Source organism: Ovis aries, chromosome 11, assembly GCF_016772045.2.
Source record: "Ovis aries strain OAR_USU_Benz2616 breed Rambouillet chromosome 11, ARS-UI_Ramb_v3.0, whole genome shotgun sequence".
NCBI classification, from domain to species: domain Eukaryota; kingdom Metazoa; phylum Chordata; class Mammalia; order Artiodactyla; family Bovidae; genus Ovis; species Ovis aries.
The window spans coordinates 28,951,412-28,968,576 of record NC_056064.1 but is presented as its reverse complement, the minus strand read 5'-3'; the positions used below and the strand labels follow the sequence as shown (position 1 = coordinate 28,968,576).

The window sequence follows — 17,165 nt, the reverse complement described above, 5'->3', positions numbered from 1 at the left end:
GCTCTTGGTGGCTCCTTGAATAACAGAATCCATATCTTGACTTAATGGCTGTGAGTATTCTGGGTGGTGGCTGTGCTGAACAGCACTGGTGGAGGGTTGTTCCACATGCCATACCAGGAACCAGGAAATATAAGGGCTTATGTGGCAGGGTTAAGGCATATGTCTAAGGATGAAGGAAACAAAGAAAGTAAAACAAAGGAAGTGAGAAAGGAGACAAGACGCACATCCTAGAATTGCAGAGGTAGGAGGGACTAAGCTGCTTCTCCAGCTCCTTCAGTTCAGTTCAGTCACTCAGTCGTGTCCAGCTGTTTGCGACCCCATGAATCACAGCACTCCAGGCCTCCCTGTCCATCACCAACTCCTGGAGTTCACTCAGACTCAACGTCCATTGAGTCAGTGATGCCATCCAGCCATCTCATCCTCTGTCGTCCCCTTCTCCTCCAGTCCCTTATCCCCGCCCCCCCCCCCTTATTTTCTCTTTTTAATTTTTATGGTGGCTCAGTGGTAAAGAATCCGCCTACTAATGCAGGAGACCCAGGAGACACGAGTTTGATCCCTGGGTCACGAAGATCCCTGGAGGAGAAATCGACAACCCACCAGTATTCTTGCCTGAAAAATCCCGTGCACAGAAGAGCCTGGTGGGCTGCGTTCCATGGAGTCACAAAGAGTCAAACGCTACTGAAGACACACATAATTGACTTACAGTGTTGTGTTAGTTTCTGGTATACAGTAGAGTGGATCAGTTATACCTCTGTCCACTCTGTTTTATCCATATAGAGCATTACAGAATATTGAGTAGAGTTCCCAGTGTTAAACAACAGGTCCTTATTAGTTGTCAGCTTTACATATAGTAGTGTGCCCCCTTATTTTTACACTGAGGCCCAGAGAGGGGAAGCTGCCTGCCAGATGTCACTCAGCTCACTGGTGCCTCTTGACTGTGTGTGGCCGACGGATGACAGAAGCCACCTTTGTTTCCAGGAGCTTCCTTGGGAGTAACACAGGCTGCTTCCCCTTGGTCCTTAAGGAGTAGAGCTGCAGATGGACACACCTGGTCAGGGTCACCATACCCCTTCGGTGTCTTGGCCTCAGGTGTGTTCTGGGTAAGGAGTTGGCTTCAAGGAGGAGCTTGTGCAGAGGGCCACGGCCACAGCTGAAAGCAGAGGGGTGACTTCACAGGGAGGAGGTTGATGGAGGACCAGGCCCTTCTGCTGAGCTGTCCCACCCACCCTCGCGGGGGAAACAGCGCAGCTGTCCTGGAAGGCTGTGGACATGCTTACCCGATTGCAGAATACTTACTTTCGTTTTGAATATCATTTGTTTGGTTGCCACGGCAACGTCAAGTCTCTATTTTAATGTTAACCTGCGTGGCTGCAACTTTCTATATATAAATGCTGCTTTGCACAGTGAATTAGCTGATGCCACGGGGAAGCAGCGGATGTGGTAACAGTGGCTGAAAATGACCAGCGGGTCAGCTTTGCAAGAGGAGGGTCTGCGGGGCTGAGGTGAGTGGGCACCCAGGGCGGTGCCACTGGGCTGCGGGGCAGATGCTCGAAGCTCATTGGAGCAGGGTGAGAGCAGAGCCAGGGAGGCAGCCTCTACACCTGCCACACCTGCGGGAAGCGGGGAGGCAAGTCCTTCTTGGACGGCCTCCTGCTGGGTGGGGGCGGTGTGAGTCTTCAGCTTCCCCACAAATTCCCCCTTCCTCTTTCCTTCACTGAGTCTGGGCCACTGGGGGACCTGAGGCTCCTGAAAGAGGAGCTAGCCCCTGGGCAGAGTGGTGTCTGCAGTGAGCTGAGTGCTGCGTCAGTTTTCCTTGTTTTAACTTTGACCTGGTTCCCCTTTCTGGAACTTCGCCTCCTCTGTTTAGCCTTTTCTTCCTTCCCTGTTGGGGCTGGGTGGCTCCACGTGGTGCAGGTAGAATAGTCAGGAGAAGCCTGGAAAGGGACCTTGGGAGTCGGCTGGTTCGACTCCCTCACCTCTAGATGAGGGCGAGGCCCAGAGAGGCACACGCCCTGTCTGTGTCACACAGCTGGCCAGAGAGGCTGGGGCGGGAACCAGGTCCCCCAGGATCTTCTGACTTGGGGACCCGTGCCCACTGTGGGCACTTCTGCCATGGGGTCAGGATGGCTGAGGGTATACACACCAGGTTGCAAAGAGGGGGTGCGTTACTCGGGGGTGCTTCTTTCTTAAGTCACAAGTTAGGGGGGCATGTAAGGAACCCAGGATTACATAACAGGATCAGAAACCATTAAGGCTTCAGGAAAGAGCATGGAAGCTGGAGTCTGGAAAACTTGGATTCAATGGATTCAGCCACTTCCCGTGTGACAACTGTGTCCACTCTTCCAAGGCTGGATTTCCCCGGGAGTATGGACACCTCTTCCCCAACACTGTTTTGGAGGGTCAGTGTCCCAGCTGGTGTGGATCTGTCGATGGCAGCACTGGGGCCCTGATGGGGGTACAGTGCCTCTGAGGATGAGGGGGTCGGAAACCACGAGCATCCACGCGGCTCCGTTCCCCAGTGATGAGGAGAGGCTGCCGCCAGCAGCAGAGCGCTTTGCTGGAGATTGGGTTTCGGGTATGCCTTGAAATGCACTACAATTTTATCATCATTTAGAAAGTGTCATCTGGGCAGCCTCTTCCATGATATCAAACATCCAACCAATATTTTAAGTGCGCTAGATCCCAAGACTTGGACCCTGTTCTTTTTCCTTTCTTTATTTTTCTTTGGCTATACCATGTGGCTTCTGGGATCTTAGTTCCCCAGTCAGGGATCAAATCCGGGCGTATAGCAGTGAAAGCACAGATTTGTAACCACTGGACAGCCAGGGAATTCCCAACTCTTTTTATTATTTTTTTAAAAAATTTATTGGAGTATAGTTGCTTTACAATGTTGTGTTGTTTCCTACTGTACAGCAAAGCACCAACTCTGTTCTTGAAAAGAGGAAATGTGTACAGTCGTAATCCTGGGTGCCCACAAGTGGTGTACAGTCTGGGGCCGAGAGATTAGAAATGACGAGCTTGCAGCCCAGGAAAGTACAAAATGAGGGAATCCCTTGCAGGAATTTATGATGGAGAGTGGGGTTGGGGGTGTCAAGGGGGGAATTTAGAAAGAAGAGCTGTTGAGACCAGATAAAGCAGTGTTTCTTAAAGCAGGCATCACTAGCCACCCTGTGTCCATAACCTGTATTAACCAGCATGGAAAAGAGGGGAAAACAGCCGAGTGCGTTGCATGTTGTAAAAGCAAGTATTGCTTCATGAAACTTTTGCTTCGCATGTATATTGGGTTGTGAAATAAAATGTATTTATTACTCCTGGTCAAATTTTCAAAACAGACAAAAAAATGACAACTGCTGGCCTAGAGAGGTGACCTCGTGAGCCTGAAGTCTCCTGTGGGTGGCTGGGAGGGGATGTCCTTTTCAAGGAAGAGCTAGGAGGAGGAAGGATGGGTTCTTAGTGGGGAGAACCCCATGCAAGCATTGTCTTGAGAAGCTGGGGTGATGCAGTGGGCAGTTCAGATGGGGACAAGCAGGCCAGCTGGGAGGCGGGAGGTCAGGGGACCAGAGGTGGCATCCCCTTCTCCCAGGACCCGAGGGCAGAGTTCCCTTTGGGCAGATTGAGAAGGATACCTGTGATCCTTGCCCACTCCCCCTGCACCCTCCCCAGCGGTCCCAAAACATGCATTCCCCTGCCCCGGAGCCTTGCAGAGCTCTGCACTGCTTACACGAGGAAGGAATCCAGCCACCCTCACCCCCAGGCACCATGCTCCCAGAGTGCTGGCTCCCCAGCTGCTCAGTGTGTGATCCTATGGGGGAGGTGGATCTCTGCTCACTCTAGCAGCTGTGTCATCCACCTTTATACCTGATGGATGTGCATCTCGCCTCCCCAAGGCTGTGGTACCGGTTCACTTTCTCTTCCTCCTGTTCCATACTTGGCTTTGCCTCTGAACGCCTTCTCTGCCTCCCTGCCCAGCTGGTGATGCATGCCTCTCTCCTTAAGCTGTATGTCAGCTTCCTTACTCACTGCCTCCCCTTCCAAACCTTCTCATCAGCTGTTGAGGCACCATTTTTCCATAGACAGAGTAGCATGGAATTTCCAGGGTCCACCTTGCTGGTTCCCAAACCTCATCCCACGCCTTTCTTCCAAAGAAGGTTGGAGCCAGGCTGGGGTGCTCAGCTCTGGGCGAGATGTAGTTGGTCACACATTTTCAGCCCTTGGAAGCTGTGTCCTGATACCCCAGAAGTTGGCATTCAGTTTACCCACCAGGTGTGGTAGTAGTAAGAGGTCTTAGCAAGAGGGTGACTAATACAGGGGTTTGTTGTTCAGTCGCTCAGTCATGTCTGACTCCCTTGCTGCCCCATGGACTGCAGCCAGCCAGGCTCCTCTGTCCGTGGGATTTTTTTCCCAGGCAAGAATACTGGAGTGGGTTGCCATTTCCTCCTCTGGGGGGATCTTCCAAACCCAGGAATGGAACTCGTGTCTCCTGCATTGGCAGGCGGATTCTTTACCACTAAGCCACGTGGGAAGCCCTAATACAGGGTAAAAGTGCTAATTATACCTTTAGTCTAGGATGGTGGTATTCAGTTCTTTAACACGAGGGCACCCTCTCTTCAAATGACTGTTTATGCAGGTCCACAACAATTAAAACCAGGAGCTACACACTGGTGGCCGGTGGGAAAACTCCAGGGGCTTTTGGTGGTGGTTTTGTTTTTGTTTCTGCCTATGGTTTCATTTAAAAGTTTTTGAGTTGATTACCAACCTCCAAAAATCTACAGGTTTTATAGTAAGAATTCAAATCTCCAGCCTCTCTTGCAAAAAAAAAAAAAGACTAGTTTAGACGACACTGACCCCACTGTCCTGCCGGGCACCAATATGCTGATGATGATGGAGGGTGTTCTAGTTTGACCCAGTCCCCACCCATCCCTATTGATCGCCAGCACTGAAAGCTATAATGAAACAGTTGCCAGTATTTGTGTGATGTTTTTCTTAGGGTTCAGTTCAGTTCAGTTCAGTTCAGTCGTTCAGTCGTGTCCGACTCTTTGTGACCCCGTGAATCGCAGCACGCCAGGCCTCCCTGTCCATCACCAACTCCCGGAGTTATATGAAATAGACCCTGCACCCATGTGTATGAAAAGAAGGAAAGTGAGAGGGCCAGTGGTTTCCAAGAAAATACTAAAGAATCTTATTTTGAAAGTGAATTTATCAATCTCCTAAAGATGAATTTTTAAGGAATAGACTTAGAACAGGTGCTTTTTTTTTTTTTTTTGCCTTGAAATCAGTGGTTCTCAAAGTGTGATGCCTGAACTAGCAGTCGTATCCCTTAGGATTTTGTTCAGAAATGCAGGTCATTAATGGTGCTGCCCAGACCTGCTGATTCAGAAACGCTGAGGGTGGAGCCCAACAGTCTGTGTTCTGATGGCCCTGCTGAAGAAGCTGAAGGCTGAGGACCACTGCTCTGAGGCTCAGAGCACAGACAGGCTTCCAGCACCCTGTGTTGTCACTTTCCATCCTTTTAAGACCCAGAAGGGAAGAAAGGCAGGGATCCCTGACCGAAGAGAAGGAGTTGAAGGTTTCACCTGGCGCCGCTCCAGGCAGAGTTCTGCGCATGTCGTGAGGGCAGGAGGGGTGCCTCTGGCTACAGAATCTCCACAAATCCCAGTGTCCTTTTGTCCAGCGCGTCCATCTCTGCATCCCATTGGGGACAGTCGTGGTGAGGAGCCCTAATGCCTTTGACCATCCTGGGGAGATGCATAGTCACTGGGCTGTCTTCCCAGGGAAACAGCAGTGTGTGAGCCCAGCAAACAAGGCCCAGGAATGAATGACATGGCGAGGGCCCAGATTGGCTGAAACTTACCATAGATGACCAGGCATGCGCAGGCTGGGAGTCCTTAGGTGGAAATGTTAATAATATACCCGTGCTTTTAACACTCAGAGGTAAGAGCCCATCACAGATGTATATTTCAGTTCTCTCCTTGGTAACTCAGGCCGCCGTCGTCATAGCTGATCACTTGGCTTCTGTCCGCTTTCTCTCTGGGTAAAGGCTTTAATGACTTCAGTGGACAGCCTAAGTGAGCCAAGAGAGTACATTTTTTCCCGAGTGCCTTTACTTGAAGGGCACTAGGCCTGTGAGATGCTTGTTTCAGAGACCCTGACGGAGCCACTGATGACTTCTTTGCCCCCGGCCCATTTTGTTCATTTATGATTTGGGGGCCCCTGCAGCTTGTGGTATGTAAGAGCCCTCCCAGCATAAAATAGGTAAACACACAGGCTGTGTGTCTGCCTCTGCCTTCTGCCTTCCCCCGTCCTCTCTTCCCCTTCCCCTACCCTTCATGCCCTGGTGACCCTGGAAAATTAAGAAACCCACTTTCTTAGTGGGCTGACAGTCTTACTCGGAAACTGAAGGAGCTCCATTGATTCAGCAGTACTTGTTGGGTGCATTTTCTTTGTCTGGGGACAGATTTGAGTAGGACTCTGTTCATGTTCTCAGGAACCTCGGGTGAATAAGCCGTGACAACCACTCATCATCGACCCCCAAACAAGGTAGCCGTGGCAGTGATGAGAGGATCAGGCCAGGGGGAGGGGAGGTGGGGCTGGTGAGGTGTGGGTTAGGGGGGACATCTCCTGGGAGACAGCAAGAAGTGAGAAGGCTGGCCCACCAGACAGAGCAAGATGGATCTCCATGCTGGCTGGAGCATGCTGGCCAGGATGAGCCTTAATTCATGGAGAAACTGGGGAGATGACTGGGGTCAGGTGGGCAAGCATCCACCTTGAAGAAAGGACACTGGGCTCAAACCAGTTCTGTGTCTTGTTAGTGGTAAGACCTTGGTTTATTTGATTCTAAAATGAAAATGATTTGATTATAAAATGAATACTTCTCTCCCAGGATTCTTGTAAAGGTCACATAAGCCACAATAGATATGTTACTGACCCACGATTGACAGCACTTAAGCAAGGAAGAGCTCCAGAGAAGATAAGGACAAATGGTGAAGTGCAGAGAGGGAATCGATTTTGCGGGGAAAAGAGACCTGGTCCTTTGTCCTCCTTGTTATCCAACGTGTGTGCTCAGTCATGTCTGACTCTTTGTGACCCCATGGACTGTAGCCAGGGTCCTCTGTCCATGGAATTTCCCAGGCAAGAATACTGGAATGAGTAGCCATTTCCTTCTCCAGGGCATCTTCCCAACCTAGGAATCAAGCTGGCATCTCCTGCATTGCAAGCGGATTCTTTACCACTCTGCCACCTGGGAAGCCCAACCTGTCTCATTTTTAGGAGCTTAAAGTCAGGGTTGGAAGCATTCTCTCCAGGTGTCCTGGCTGGTGGCAACAATTCAAATGAAGACGCATGCGGGCCCCTTTGGGAAGGTTGCCAGGCCCTTGTGTAGGTGGGTTCACAGCTCTTGTGCACAGCCGTGTCTGTTTCTTGATCTGGTTTGCTGGCAGTCACCAGCTTCCCAGGAACTCTGGTGATGTAGGTGTTTCTAGGCCCCAGATTATACTGGCCCCTTCTGCTGGTCCCCCAAATCCTAGTCTTGCCCCATGGAGCATGCTGATTCCCTGTCACATGCTGTTCTTCTTTCTCCTTCAGCGAGCTTGGTCTGTGTCAGGAAGGTCATACGGTGTCACTCTGAGAGGTTAGCCTGCAAGCTGTGCAGCAGGAGTGACTCAGCGTTGGGGACCTCAGCTGATGAGTTTCCTAAAGGTTGCTCGGTGATTTCATGGGGATGGGACAGTACAGAAGCACAGCTGATAATTACAAAGTTTCTTCCATCATTTTTGCCCTTTTATTCAGTCTTTGCAAGAATTTTGTGCAGGGGGTGGTGGTATTTCCGTTTTTGCATGTGGAAAAGAAAAAGAGGTTCAAAGAGGTGAAGTGACTTGCCTGAAGTTATATGGCTGGTACGCTGTAGAACTTACACATGAACTTCCTCTGCCCTGGCTGAAGGTTAGAAGCTAGGTTTAAGGACAAGCAGAGGCATGTCTGTGGGCATCCAAGTGGTTTGTGGGGTTGCCTCTTCTCTTTCTTATCCGTGTCCACAGCCCAGACATCGTGCATAACCTTCTTTAGGGAGCCCCCTTCGCGAAGCGGAGGCTGTGGTTCCTCGAAGCCTCTGGAATCTTCCAGGCCTCCTTGTTGGAATGGAGCTTTGCATTTCAATGAGTGGAAAAAAAAAATAAGCAGAAGAGGCTTTGCCAAAAGGGAAAATCAAGTGCGTTTATGACTCCTCTTTGTGTGCACAGATGTTTCCTCCCGGGTCACCCCCCCCTTTGCGGGGACTCACTGGCCACAAACAGATGGGAAGTGGCTCAGGGTTGAGCTGAGAGCCAGACTTGTTGGCAAAGGTCTTCTTGCATGGAGCCGTGTGGGGGTCAGCCTGGGGAGGGGTCCTACGTGGGGTTTGGGTTCTGCCATGCCATCTGGCCGGACCTAGTTCTCCAGCCCTGATGGCAACATTAGCACCAAGGCTTAGGGCCAAAGATCAAGGAGGAGGAGGCTTGGCGTCCAGCCTCAGTCTGCCTCTGAGCCTCAGTTTCCCCGTCTGTAAAATGGCAACATGAGATTAAGTTATCTCTACAGTCCTTCTGATCTCTTAATTTTTGTGTCAGCCCTGCATTGGTTGAATAAGTTCTTTACTGTTGCTCATTTTGTCTTAGTTCATTTTCTTAAAAATAAAGACACCCCCCACCTCAAATCTCCCTGTCATTTGAAAGATAACACTATGAACACTAATCTGATAAATAGTTTTCCTTTTAGGGGATGGCAAACGAGGTGGGATATGTCAAGGGGGATTTTATTAGCAAATATTATCTAAATATTTTGTATTCCCTGGTGGCTCAGAGGTAAAGAACCTGCCTGTCGATGTAGGAAGTTCGAGTTTGATCCCTGGGTTGGGAAGATCTCCTGGAGAAGGAAATGACAACCCACTCCAGTATTCTTGCCTGGGAAATCCCATGGACATAGGAGCCTGGCAGGCTGCAGTTCATGGGGTTGCAAAAGAGTCAGATATGAGTTAGCAACTGAAACAACAACGATAAGTGAGATGGGATATATCGAGGGAGACTTTATCAGCAAATATTATCTAAATATTCTGCATAAGGCTATATGCATGCATTAACTCATAGTGAAATAAGTTAAAGAGTTTTTTTAAATGCACTTAAAATGAATATGCTCATTATAGAAAACTTGGAAAATGCAGAAATAAGAAAAAATAGTTAGCATTCTTTTCTGTTTTTTTTCTTTGCTGTGCATATTTGTCTACATAATTGGGATCATATGGTACATTTAACATTGTATATGCTGATTTGGGGGGGAAGGCGCTATTTACGACTACATCTTTAAAGGAATTTTTAATTTTTAAAATTAAGAACTCAAAATTTTGAACGTGATAAAATAAATTGCAACAGCTAGAGGAATCCCACAAAACAAAGAGAGCCTTTGTAACATTTTCATGTGTTTCCTTTGTGCTCTGCCTGGAGTTGGGGGGAGCGTTATTTTCCGTGGTTGAGATCATGCTGCATACTCTCATTTCTAAAACTGGAACCACTCAGAGAAGATGATATAAAAGAGGGTTTTGATGGCAGAAAGCACTGGCTATTGGGGGGTTTATGAGTCTTTCCTGTTTAAGGGTGTGGAGGAAGATTTGGTTCATTCAGTGTGAGTTTTAAATGTGCAAAAGATCATCACCCAAGTTCTTTGGCGGAGAAAGTGGCCCCTGTGATGCTCCCACATCACTTGGACCATGGTAGATGAAGAAACAGTGACTTTTTGTTGGGTGTGTCTCCCAGTGCAGCATCCACAAAGCTTCAGTAGCTGCTCCCCCCAGCCATCGGCTTGTGCTTGGACAGAAAAGGTGGCATCAGTTACTGATGTGCCCCACATGTGGCCAGAGGCTTCGTCTGTACTGGCCTTAAAGGATGTTGCAGGAGAAACTTGTATCATAGTTCCAGGATGGGAGGAAAGCTGCAGAGGAGGACCAAGGGAAATACTCGGTACCAAACCTCACAGCTGGACAGTGTCCCAGACTGCACAGTTTGTTGGATTTCTGAGTTGGGGGGCAGTGCACTAAGAAATGCATCTAGGAGGTTTCCCTGGTGAGCCAGTGGTTAAGATTTCGCCTTCCAATGCAGAGGTGGAGGTTTGATCCCTGGTCGGGGAGCTGGGATCCCACATGCCTCATGGCCAAAAATCCAAGGCATGAAACAGAAGCAGCGTTGTAACAAATTCAAGAGACTTCAAAAATGGTCCACATTAGGAAAAAAAAAAAAGGCATTTATATGGTTATTCCCCTGGCAGCATCTTCTTAATTTTGATTTCTCTCTCAATGTCTAAAGAGTAAGTGGGTGGTGTCTTCAACTTGCATGTCTCCAGGAACATTCCTGTTTCTTTCATGACAAATATTAATATAACTCAGCTGGATATGTACATCTTGAATGTCTTAACTTTTTGGACAGAAACTCACATTTACAGCTCAGTCTTTTCCATCATTCAGCAAATGTTTATTAGACACAGGGATGAACAAAACATGGTCATGCCCATGAAACTTTGACCTCAGTAGGATGTGTCTTCTAGCACTTTCAGATGGTCCATGCCAGGCCCCGGTGAGCTGTGAGCGAAACAAAGCCTTCCCCACATGGAGCTTTTTATTCTAGCGAGAAGCGTTCTCTGACTGTGAGTAGGAGCAGAGGAAAAGTCTGGAGAAGGACTGATTTCTTAAATAGCATTTCTCTTATGCTTGTTGGTGTGCATGACTTTTTATTATGTTTTATTTTTGTCATTGATTGTTTATTTTAATATATTTGTTCTGGTCTTTTCTAATGGAATACTACTTAAACTTACATTGATTCATTATATCCTTGCTTTCTGGGCTTTTCAGTTTGGGGTGATCCTTTTAAGTTTACTTTGCACTTTGAAGTGAAGTGAAGTGAAGTCGCTCAGTCGTGTCCGACTCTTTGCCACCCCGTCGACTGTAGCCTACCAGGCTTCTCTGTCCGTGGGATTTTCCAGGCAAGAATACTGGAGTGGGTTACCATTTCCTTCTCCAGGGGATCTTCCCAACCCAGGGATCGAACCTGAGTCTCCTGCATTGGAGGCAGGCACTTTAACCTCTGAGCCACTTTACTGATTTAATATTTTTATTTATCCACAGCTGCTAATGTGGCTTTAAATGCGCAGTTTTCATATAATCATTTCCTCATCCCTTGTCTTCGTCATGTCATCCTTTCTGTTTTGCCTGTTTTTTTCCATTATAGTTTTTCTGTTCCTCTCTCAGAGGTCACAACTTCTTACATTCTAGCAGTTTCCTGCCATTTTTAATTACTTTTTGAATTACTTTCTGAGATGTGCTCTTCCTTTGGGCCTTTGGGATGGTGTTTCCTCACTCATTTCCCATGTGTTTCCCCTCCGTTTAAACTTTCTTAACAAGGCAGGATCTATGTAGACTCTGTGTTATACCAACAGCGTATAGATCGTCTGCCACAGGCTCTGGCACTCTGTAAACTTGGGGGAAGGTGGAATCCCTTTTCGCGTTTGCTCACCTGCAGGTTCAGTGGTGTACCTCCATCTCCCAGTCCGGTTCTTGTTTTCAGATTGGCTGTCGCCTGCTGCATTGTTCCTGTACTGCCTGGTTCTCTGCTCTTCCAAATGGGTGGAGGGCATGAGAAACCCATCCTTGCCCCATCCCCACGCACTGCTGCCAGGGGCCCCCCCAGACTTGACCTGTGGGATCCATACTTCTCCCAATAACTGACACCCCTCCCAGGCCCTGCACCGCCTGCTGGCTCATTTTCCGGGCATCTCTGTGACGAAATGGGTGGTGGAGAAGGAGGAGCAGCCCTCAGGCTGCTTCTGAGCCGCAGGGGCTGACTGTTCAGTGCTCAAGAGGGCGCAGATCCTGTGTATCACATCAGGACCCCAGAACGATGAGGGTGCCAAGTGCATCTCAGATTAGACACAGAGCAGTGAAGGTGTGAAGGGCTGTTTCCCCTTTCACAATTAGTCTGTGCTTTGTAAGGTTTTCTCCATTCACTCCACTGGCCTTAAGGGTGATTGTTGTTCAGCCACTAAGGTGAGGTCAGGTGTCAGGTATCTGACTCTTTGCAACCCCATGAACTGCAGCGCACCAGGTTTCCCGGTCCTTCACTATCTCCCGGACTTTGTTCAAACTCATGTCTGTTGAGTTGATGATGCCATCCAACCATCTCATCCATCTCATCCTCACCCTTCTTCTCCTGCCCTCAATCTCTCCCAGCATCTGGGTCTTTTCCAGTGAGTCAGCTCTTCGCATCAGGTGGCCAAAGTATTGGAGCTTCAGCTTCAGCATCGGTCCTTCCAGTGAATGTTCAGTGAAATTTCCTTTAGGATTGACTGGTTTGATCTCCTTGCAGACCAAGGGACTCTCAAGAGTCTTCTCCAACACCACAGTTTGAAGACATCATTTCTTCGGCGTTCAACCTTCATGGTCCAACTCTCACATCTGTACATGACTACTGGAAAGCCCATAACTTTGACTATACAGACCTTTGTCAGAAAAGTGATATCACTGCTTTTTAATACACTGTCTAGGCTTGTCATAGCTCTTTTTCCAAGGAGCAAGCATCTTAAAGGTTCTGGAGGATTTTTTCCTTGGATTCTGATTGCCACTATTTTTGGCTTTTTCGTAGCTTGGGTGGGTTTTATCTTTTCCTCTTATTGCCACTTTAGCCCAAGGTTGACAGAAGTGTTCATGGGGCTCCTGCCAATGCCCCTTCCCACGGGAAGTCCCCTGCATCCCTCTACTGTCCTCTTGGTTCTCCCTGTGGTGATTCAGGCCCACACCAGGGCCCTCATTCCTGCAGTTGTGGTTCTGTGGTCACTAAAGAATTCCAGTTTGGTTTTCTGGGACTCAGAAAAGAACCTCCTAAACCACTGCCTGGTTGCTGCGTACTGGTTTTACACATAGCCTGAGAGTATGTTTCTCCAACTGGGCTGAGTTTACAACTAAGGATATACAAAATGATCTTAGATGATGATCATTAAGTTTTTAAGTTCCACTGATTTCACTGTGTAATATAAAAAGGAATCCAAACCCAATCAAATCCATGGTTTTTAGATATTATTGCTTTGGGCCAAGCTAAATTCAGGTTCCACGTAAGTCTGTAAAAAAGCAATTAAGGAGGGACTTCCTTGGCGGTCCAGTGTCTAAGAATCCACCTTCCAATGCAGGGGACCAGGGTTTAATTCTTGGTCAGGGGAACTAAGATCCCACTTGCTGCAACTACTGAGCCCACACGATCTAGAGCCCATCCTCCACAATAAGAGAAGCCTGCGTGCTGCAATGAAGACTCTGCAGCCAAAACAACACCACCTACCAATTAAGCAAATCATAGTGTAGCTGATGCATGATGATGGAAAAGATTTGATAGCAGAATGTGAGTGACTGAGGTCTGGGAGATGCTAGGTGGGGGATCTGTTAGGAGGCCTTTTAGACAAACCAGGTGCCATTTCTGATTATGTCCACCTGATCTGGGGAATCCTTTATGATGGGGTCACATCTCCCTTAGGAGGGGGCTTGGACCCCACCATGTTGAATGCAAGGAACTGGCTGCCAATCACTTCACAGGAGACATTGTGTGGCCAGGTAGACTGGGCTGGCCACTCTCTACATTCAGCCGCGTCCTCTTTGCTTTCTTCTGAGAAACTTCTCTCTGAATGTTCCCTCGCTTCACTGTGCGTCCTCAGGCTCACTGACACCTTGTCTGCCCGTGTTCAGATTTCCATACCCACCTTACTTCCATATTCCTCTTTCTGAGATTAGCAGGGGAAATAGCCTCTCTGTAGTCAGCAAGCGCTTTTTTCATTATCTCACGTGGACACTTAACTCCACATTTCTTCTTAAGATCCCCTCCACATCACTTCCTGTGACTCTGATTCTCAGAACCTGCATCCATCCATTCCCCATCATGTAGCCCCTGCATGTGAGGCACTGGGCCGCTTTAGAGGGGGAACAGATTAAGACCTGGGTTTTTTTCTTTGCCTTTAAGAGTCCCGAGAGAGGCCCATGGAGACGGAGGGCATGGAGGTGGGATGGATGCATTCTCCTGCGACTTGAATGTGATACCCCCTTCTCCCACCCCAGTAGGTTCCCCTGTGCATCCTTTCTGCATGAACTCAGCATTGACCTGGAGCAGCAGTGCCCAGTCTTTTTGGCACAGAGTTTCCTGGAAGACAATTTTCCCACAGACTTGAGTAAGGAGTGGTTTGGGGATGATTCAAGTACATTACGTTTATTTCACACTTCACTTCCGTTATTATTACATTGGCTCTACCTCAAATCATCAGGCTTTAGATCCTGGAGGCTGGGGATCCCTGACCTATAGGATTTCACCATCATCTCCATGCAGGTGCTCCAGTTCCATGTGCTGGACCCAGTGATCACTTTGAACTTGGACGTGTCAACAACAGACTCCACCACAACCCCCCAAATGGCTCTTAATGGCTGGATCACTGGGCGACTGGTTCTAGCTTCCCTTGCTCTCTTTGGAGTCAACTTTTACTATTTCTCCTTCCCGTGACGTCTCATCAGTTACCGAAGCTTATTCTACTTCTTACTTAGTGTCTTCCTGCTCCAGTCAAGCCCTTCTTTTCATCGCTGCTGTCCGGCAAATTCTGTATCTTCTGAGGAGCCGCCCCTCCGCCTCCCAGATGAAAGTGCTCTGCCCTCCTCTGGATTCTGAAAGATCGTGTTGTCCACCAACTTATCAGTTGGTGCTCCTTACAGACTCCTCTGTATGGTTCTTCTCTTTTTTCTTTAACACTTGTGTTTGTCTGTGGCTTATTACCTTCCAAATTTTTAGAAGTCTGGTCCTATGTGTAATATTTGGCGTGCGTCATCCACAGCATTCAGGAAGGGTTCATTAGTAGCTTGATTACTTATGAGCTTGATTAGTTATTAGTTGCTTGATGGATCAGGTGCATTCTTCCCTGGTGGCTCAGATGGTAAAGCGTCTGCCTGTAATGCGGGAGACCCAGGTTCGATCCCTGGGTCGGGAAGATCCCCTGGAGAAGGAAGCCAAGGGGCTGCATATGGGGTGCAGGGGTGTCTTTGAGACACTGTACTATAGAGACTCCACAGGCTGGTGAATAATTTCTCCCTTCATCACTTTGAAGCATTTAGAAAAAGTGAGTCATCACCATCCCCAGATGTTCTTTCTTATTAATTATCATTACAGGACAACACACTTTGTCCAACAGGGGTCCCTCAGCAAATGTGGCCTGTTTTGGTTGACAGAGTTCAACTTGACTGAAAAAAATAATAAGTTCAGGAGGGTTGGTTGCATCTAACTCCATTCAACTTGGGGAAAATAAAGCTTGGTGGAAATGATTGTGGGTCCTTTTGCTTTTGGATCATGGGGCTCCATAGGTAGAGACATATTTATTTTCAGGGACCAGAAGGAAATGAACAATTTGTGCTTTTTCACAGCCAACTGTAATGGTAGAGGACTATTCGTAAAGCAAAAGAAATATGACTTCTGGATTGAATGCTAGGATAACCCCAAAGAGGAAACCTATTAGAATGTGTATATGAGGAAATGTTAACTTGGGTGAATCCTAAAGACCAAAATCTCTGCAGAACTTTTATTTCTGCTCTGTCTAGTTCAGGTCAGAGCAGATCAACCTCCTGGATTATAATGGTCCAGAAGGGGCCCTTGCCTCTGGCTGGAGAACCACCACGATGGTGATTTCTGTGTTGCTTACGTCAAGGCATTATTGTCTGTGGTTGTATCAGACCCCATCGGGGCTGAATGGCCTGAAAAGGGTTCCCTCCTTGCTGTTATAAAAACAGGAAGTCGTGGGCTGTAAAAACTTCCATTGACATTTTAATTCCAGAAAAACCAGAGGGCTGGCACTTCCCTGGTGGTCCAATGGCTAAGAATCCACCTTCTAATGTAGGGGGCCCAGGTTGGATCCCTTATCAGAGAACTAGATCCCACATGCTGCAGTGAGCAGTTTGCATGCTGCAAGTAAAGATCCTGCATACTGCAACGAAGTTCGAAGATCCTGAATGCCGCAACTGAGTCCTGGCATGCTGGAGGGGGTTGCCATGCCTTCCTCCAGGGGATCTTCCCATCCCAGGGATGAACCCAGGTCTCCCGCATTGCAGGCAGATTCTTTACCGTCTGAGCCACCAGGGAAGCCCAGCCAAATAAATAAATACACATATTTTAAAAAATCAACCCAGAGGGCTTGAAGGTAAGGGTCTTGGCTGTCTAGGTGCAAATGAAGTTTCCTCTCATCTTCTCCTGGGTGGGAGCCCATTTCCAGGAGCAGAGAAGGACCTTGCTTTGTATTCCAGGGCATCACTGGTCCCACAGCTCAAGCTGTGGGTTTGCGCCTGGTCTTCCCTTCAGCCACAGAAAGGAGATGATCCAGCACCCCTCACCTCTGGATATGTGCTCACTTCTTTCAGCGGCTGGTTTGGGACCATTTCACACATGTAGATACAAGCCTATGTGTAGACTGCGTGCATGCCAGGTGCTCAGTCGTGTCCGACTCTTTGCGACCCTGTGGACTGTAGCCCGCCAGGCTCCTCTGTCTAGGGGATGCCCCAGGCAAGAATACTGGAGTGGGTTGCCATTTCCTTCTCCGGGGGAATCTTCCTGTCCCAGGGATTGAACCCAGGTCTCCCACATGGCAGCCAGATTCTTTACCATCTGAGCCACCAGGGAAGCCCAAGGAGTGTTATCTCATTGTGGTTTGAATTTGCATTTCCCGGTTTCCCTAATGACTAGAGACATGAATGTTGTTTCACTCACTTATTGGCTATTTGTGTATCTTCTTTAGAGAAATATCCTTGTAAATTCGGGTTGTTTGTTTTTTGTTGTTGAGTCTAAACTTTTTTGTGTCCAGGGAAGCTGCAGTGCCGACTCCTTCAGCCCCTGCTGATGATAACAACATCAACAGTAATAACTCACATCTCCCCCGCACTGTGCTAAGTATTTACATGGATTCTCTCCCCCTTTTAATCCTCACAACAACCTTTTGGGAGAGGTGCTCTTTCTCTTTTACAGTTGAAGGAACCAAAGCTTAGAGGTCTTGCCCTGTGTGTCACAGCTAGTAAGCAGTGAACCAGAAAAGATATGACCTTGATCAGACTGTGTCCCTAGTCAAGAGAACTGATGTCCCAGCCCCAACCA

General features: G+C 48.2%; 1 protein-coding gene and 1 non-coding gene across 8 annotated transcripts in view; both read left to right on the top strand.

The window, feature by feature from the left end:
* The window catches only part of GAS7 (growth arrest specific 7), a 204,568-nt gene that overhangs the window by 87,878 nt on the left and 99,525 nt on the right, over window positions 1-17,165 (top strand). The window contains exon 1 of one of the 7 annotated variants that reach the window (XM_012185721.4): window positions 1,411-1,502. The exons of 5 other annotated variants lie outside the window; for them this stretch is intronic. The gene's annotated coding sequence lies outside the window, so the exon portion shown is untranslated. Of the gene's footprint in view, window positions 1-1,410; window positions 14,218-17,165 lie in introns of those variants that run through there. One more of the 7 variants, XM_060395428.1, reaches the window with a different exon arrangement.
* On the top strand, window positions 14,950-15,021 carry TRNAY-GUA (transfer RNA tyrosine (anticodon GUA)). The gene has a single exon. It is a non-coding gene; the product is annotated as a tRNA-Tyr (tRNA).